At 31.7% G+C, this 6,265-nt stretch overlaps 1 long non-coding RNA gene across 1 annotated transcript; it reads right to left on the bottom strand.

Annotated features, from left to right (window-relative positions):
• Window positions 1–2,543: 2,543 nt before the first annotated feature.
• LOC143893737 (uncharacterized) lies at window positions 2,544–5,351 on the bottom strand. Its single transcript, XR_013255907.1, has 2 exons — window positions 4,613–5,351; window positions 2,544–3,520 (listed from the first exon to the last, which is right to left on the bottom strand). It is a non-coding gene; the product is annotated as an uncharacterized LOC143893737 (long non-coding RNA).
• Window positions 5,352–6,265: the final 914 nt, after the last annotated feature.

The raw sequence follows: 6,265 nt of genomic DNA, 5'->3' as shown, positions 1-6,265 counted from the left end.
TTCCATGAATTCCCCTATGGGGCTTACATGAGTGACTCACTACACGAATAAAATTTATCGAAACTTTATAAGGGCTTTTAATATAAACAAGAGCACCAAAGGAAAAAACGTCAGATTCCTTAGAACTTGTATACGTTTCAAAAGAACTGCAAAATAATATTATATATTTTCCATAATAGTACATTTTTTAAATCTTTGTATCTTGCAAACGCTTTATTGCTGTGAAATTTGTGTATTCTATTTTATATATATTCAGATCTTAAAATACTGATTTTGACAAATTTAAGCAAACGATGTCAATATATTATTTCGGCCAATTTAATGTTCATAGCTGGACGTTGATAGTACTTGGATGATTGGCCATTTTATTGATGCATGGAATGGAATCTCGGTAAAAGCTTTTTAGCCTGATGAACGTAACGAGCTTTGAATATAAAGGGATAGCGTTCGTGAAGTCGTTTTTGATTTACGTATATTTTTACAGAACAGACTTGACATGCTAAAATTTATTATTTATTGAGACGCGAAATACTTCTTCGAGTTTCGAGTCTAGAAAGATCTCAATTCCAATATGATCTTTGCAAAAAATATGACAGACCTGAAAAACTATAATAAGCGCGCTTTTGATTAACGATATGCGGATCGGTGTAACTGAATTTTTTGGAAATATTCCCCAGAGTGAATTTACACGAATATGTCTGATAGATTTTAGTGAGTTTTTGGTCGAATTTTAAGGTAGCTACACTAACAAGCGTGTATGCGAATGCACCGTTGCGCTCTCGTTGTATTGTTGCGTTTGTAACATTCCAGGCTGTCGTATATAATCGCGCTTCAAGTGATCTATTATCACCTCGAAAAAAACAAAAGTAGTAGTATTATACCTCGAAAAAACCTAAGTAACAAGTGGTGGACGTAAGCTTTGTATCTCCAAAAATCTCATCACAAAATTACGTTACCTTATCAAAAAATGAGTCGCGCTTCAAGTGATCTATTATTACAATTACAAAAAAGAAATGATATCTCTTTTTAAATTACAGCGCCAATTACAGAGAACATACACTGAGAAAAAAAATTTGTCAATCCCAAGAAATATTTAGTCCGATACGTTCAACTAAACATTTTAGTTAGTTAACTAAACATTAGTTGAATTAATTAATTCTTGATTAAAGAGAGAAATGAAATAAACAGTTGAAACAACTAATATTTAGTTAACTAACTAAAATGTTTAGTTGAACGTATCAAACTAAATATTTCTTGGGATTAACAATTTTTTTTCTCAGTATATTTTTCGAGATACAAAGATTACGTCTGCCACTTGTTACTTAGGTTTTTTCGAGGTATAATATTACTACTGCTTTTCTTCGATTAGAATAAAAAATTGAATCATGAAGAATTACACAGAGGTAACAGTACAAAATACAAATATTTTATTAAAATATTTAAACCCAACAAGGGAATACAAGGTATTTAAATACAAAGTTTATATATGTATTTTAAAAGATTTAATCGCATCGCAAAGAATTACAGAGGTAACAGTACAAAAAATAAAAATATTTTATTAAAATACATAAATTTTTCTTTTCAAAAAACTTGGCGCTGCTAAAGAGAGAGAGAGAGGAAAGACCTTTTACAAATGTAAATATTACTTATTTTATACTTATCCTATACTTTTAATTCTAATCGCTTTAAAAATCTAAACTTATCCTAACTTATCCTATACTTAATAATAAGCCGCATTATTCACCGTCACACACACACACACACACACACACCCCACACACACACACACACCCCCACACACACGCACACGCACACACACACACACACGCACACGCACACGCACACGCACACGCACACACACACCAAGCTGACCTAATTTTAAGGTCTAGCAGCGCCAAGTTTTTTGACAAGAAAAATTTATGTATTTTAATAAAATATTTTTATTTTTTGTACTGTTACCTCTGTAATTCTTTGCGATGCGATTAAATCTTTTAAAATACATATATAAACTTTGTATTTAAATACCTTGTATTCCCTTGTTGGGTTTAAATATTTTAATAAAATATTTGTATTTTGTACTGTTACCTCTGTGTAATTCTTCATGATTCAATTTTTATTCTAATCGAAGAAAAGCAGTAGTAATATTATACCTCGAAAAAACCTAAGTAACAAGTGGCAGACGTAATCTTTGTATCTCGAAAAATATACTGAGAAAAAAAATTGTTAATCCCAAGAAATATTTAGTTTGATACGTTCAACTAAACATTTTAGTTAGTTAACTAAATATTAGTTGTTTCAACAATTTATTTCGTTTCTTTAATCAAGAATTAATTAATTCAACTAATGTTTAGTTAACTAACTAAAATGTTTAGTTGAACGTATCGGACTAAATATTTCTTGGGATTGACAAATTTTTTTTCTCAGTGTATGTTCTCTGTAATTGGCGCTGTAATTTAAAAGAGATATCATTTCTTTTTTGTAATTGTAATAATAGATCACTTGAAGCGCGACTCATTTTTTGATAAGGTAACGTAATTTTGTGATGAGATTTTTGGAGATACAAAGCTTACGTCCACCACTTGTTACTTAGGTTTTTTCGAGGTATAATACTACTACTTTGTTTTTTTTCGAGGTGATAATAGATCACTTGAAGCGCGACTCATTATTTGATAAGGTAACGTAATTTTGTGATGTGTATCACTTGAGTAATAATTTTTTGGAAATAAAAATAATACTGCTTAGGTTTTTTCGAGATTTTTGGAGATACAAAGATTACGTCCACCACTTGTTACTTAGGTTTTTTCGAGGTATAATACTACTACTTTGTTTTTTTTTAGGTGAAGATACCACTGTTTAGGTTTTTTCGAGATTTTTCAAGATACAAAGATTTCGTCTACCACTTGTTACTTAGATTTTTTTAAGGTATAATACTACCACTGTTTTTTTTTCGAGGTAACAACATATACACTACTATGCGTGTACTTGGCGCCTTTCTTTACCTTTTTTTAAAAAAGGTAATTTTGTACAGATATCACGCCTTTTTGTAGTATTACGCATTGTATAAACAGTATGTACAGGGTGTTATTTCGAGGTATAATACTACCACTTTGTTTTTTTCGAGGTAACAACATAATACATATGTACTACTATGCGTGTACTTGGCGCATTTTTTTACCTTTTTTTGAAAAAGGTAATTTTGTACGGATATCACGCCTTTTTGTAGTGTTACGCATCTTAATCTTAACAGAAAAAAATTACACCTTATAAAAAAATGTGTCTGAAGTTGTAAATATATATATATATACACATTGCCGGACATTGCTTTTATGTAAAATATGCATGTATATTACGTTGCTTGTATAAATTATTTCTTACCAACTTTTTCCAAAAATAATATATAAATACCTTTAGCACCTGTAGGCCATCGTTTATTTTCTATAATTTTTCCATCATCAAATTCAATCCAAAATGTCCTTTCTCTACACATACTTGTATAATGACCATCTTCAATAGATGTACCCTGATGAAATATAGTATTCATTACTTTATACTGCTGTTTAGCTATCGATATCTTAGTTGTTGATATGCCAGTTAAATTAAATGTCTGTGGTATTTTCACTAATTTATTATCCTGTGACGAGAACAAAATTAAATGAATGATAACTATTTCTTTCGTCAACGTTAATTCATTTCTAAATACTAGATTTCCTGCACAAAATTGGCATGTTTTTCCATATAACGGACCCCAATTTAAAAATGTATCCTTCAATAAATTATTAAGATTATAACTTTTCTTCTTCAAATTATTAATAGAAATTGGAACAACTATGTTATCAGTAATATTATCTTTTGTCGTATAACCACATGAGTTGCTAATGCACTTAGTAGTACGAGTAACTTGATGCCCGACCAAATTTCTTACGTAATTATATTTTGTGCAAATGGCAATAAGAAATTCAAGAGCGTCTCGTTTTGCTGGTTTTTCATCACCACGACTCGTAAAGCGCTCTCCTAAATCTGTCCGTATCGCATCAGCATTCAAATTAGGTAATCGTTTGTCATATATATGCGCTAATATACTTAAATCATCTTTATCAACTTTAAGCAACACTTTCCTAATAATACTTGACTGCAAGAAACATTGTATTACTGAATTTGCGTAGCATGAAACTCCATCCTCATTTTGCAAAACAGGTATCGGCTCAACAGTACTTTTTCCAACTTGTTGATCTGACTCTTGACCGGCATTGATTATTTTCGACAATGTCCACGGAACATCTTTTACTTTTCGAAAACGTTTTTTCGAAATAGGAATCGTTTGTGCTTGCGGTAGAAATGTTCGTATTAGTCGATTATATTTGCTAATAGCTCTTTCACTTACTTTTACAGCTAAAGAATCAAAGTTAATTAAATGCAATCCATCCAAAGACGGTAGTCGGGATAACGCAACATATGATTGAGCACAACTAAATATAGAATTACCTATATCCATAACAGCGTTTTGCAAGGTTAATCCTTGACTTTTATGAATGGTTATGCCATAACTGAGAGTTATGGGAAATTGTTTTCTGATAACATATGCTTTCTCCATTACTTTAAACTTGACACTTACTCTTTCAATACAATACTCCAAACCAGACGGTAAAAGAAGTTTAATCTTTTCTACACAATCGGTAGATATATCCCGCACAACAGAAATAACTGTAGCAATTGTACCATTTACCAGGCCCAAAGTGACATCAATATTGCGTCTTATCATAACTTTCGCTCCAATTTTAATTGTAATTTGTTTCAAAAGCCCAGCTGTATTGGTATCATCGTCTTCATTATCCGTCAATCGCTTTTGTACCTTTCGTTTAATATAATTATCACAGTCAAGCGTATCTTGAGCAATTAATAATATTTCTTTCGAAGCAATACGACTTAGCATTGCAGTGTTAAGAACATCGCACAAATAACGAGTAGGCAGTAAACAAACAGTGTTAGGCGGCGAATTATCAAGATAATTACACAATTCGTATAATCTTTCATCGAAAGACTGACCTTTCAATGATATTCTTCTTTTCTCGAGAATCTCAGAATCAGAAGTTGTCAATAAACCAATACGAACTCTCGAGAGTAATTCACGATAAGCTGTATCTCCTTGCTGACGCATATTGATCGTCAATTCATCATATTGAAATTTTTGCCACAACCATTCCTCAGGAGTAGTCCCCACACTGCCAATATATTTATTAAATTCTGCTTTTGATAGTGGAACAAAGATAAAATTTTCACGTACAGGAGGTAATTGAAGCAGATCTCCAAATAAAAGAACATGCTTTCCACCAAAGAAATCGTCATCCATGGTATCAAATATTGACATAGTCGTAAATGTATATACATGAAAGTTAAATTAGATATCATTGATATTTCATCAATTATAATAAGACTAACATCTTTAAGATCTGCTCGTAAAACTTTCAAAACGTGATCAGATAATAGTGTATACTTAGGAGACTGATCACCATGTTCAACAGGTAACTGCCATTGCCTGTGATTTGTTAAAGCATCGATATTAAACGCCGCTATACCAGTAGGTGCTGTTACAGCAGTATCTTGTGGAGATTTTGTTTTATCCAGCATTTAATTGTTTTAATTAAGAAACTTTACCAGTACCTCCTTCTCCGCTAACGTATAATAGTAATTGCTTAAATTGTTCGTCATCCGGCGATATCTTTACGGCGTTGATGACTCTGTCAAATATTCTTCTTTGATCTGCGTTCAGATTTGAAATCATTTCAGAAACATTGATTTCCTGATTTAATTTTTCACCAAGATCCTTAAAATCTTGCATCGCTTCACCAGCCTCAATATTTTGAACACCTATTGGATTATCGGGATCATCTTGAGACTCGTGCTGTTTTTCCAAATTATCTAAATATTGTTCAACTAATTGCTTCGCAGTTTCAAATGCTTTTTGCACTTCCTCTAATTTTTCATGATATTGCAATGCTTCCGTAAGATATAACTTTTCCTTGTGAAATGCTTCTGTATATGTATCACATCCGTCTTTAAGATCTTCTATTTTCCGCCACGGTTTAAACATGAGCAGTAATGAAAAGAAATAATTTTCCGGCTGCGTATTGACATTATATTTATAGTGATTAATAAGACATCCACGCTGTCGCCGTTTTAGATAATAACCATTCTCCATCGTGTAGTATTCAATATTTTTACCTCGTGGTTTATTTTTCAAAATATCATACCACTGTACAAACTCATA

Source organism: Temnothorax americanus, unplaced genomic scaffold (assembly GCF_048541705.1).
Source record: "Temnothorax americanus isolate GAGA-0224 unplaced genomic scaffold, ASM4854170v1 Scaffold126, whole genome shotgun sequence".
In the NCBI taxonomy this organism is placed as follows: Eukaryota; Metazoa; Arthropoda; class Insecta; order Hymenoptera; family Formicidae; genus Temnothorax; species Temnothorax americanus.
Note: the sequence above shows the minus strand (reverse complement) of the source record. Positions and strands in the feature narration are given on the sequence as shown.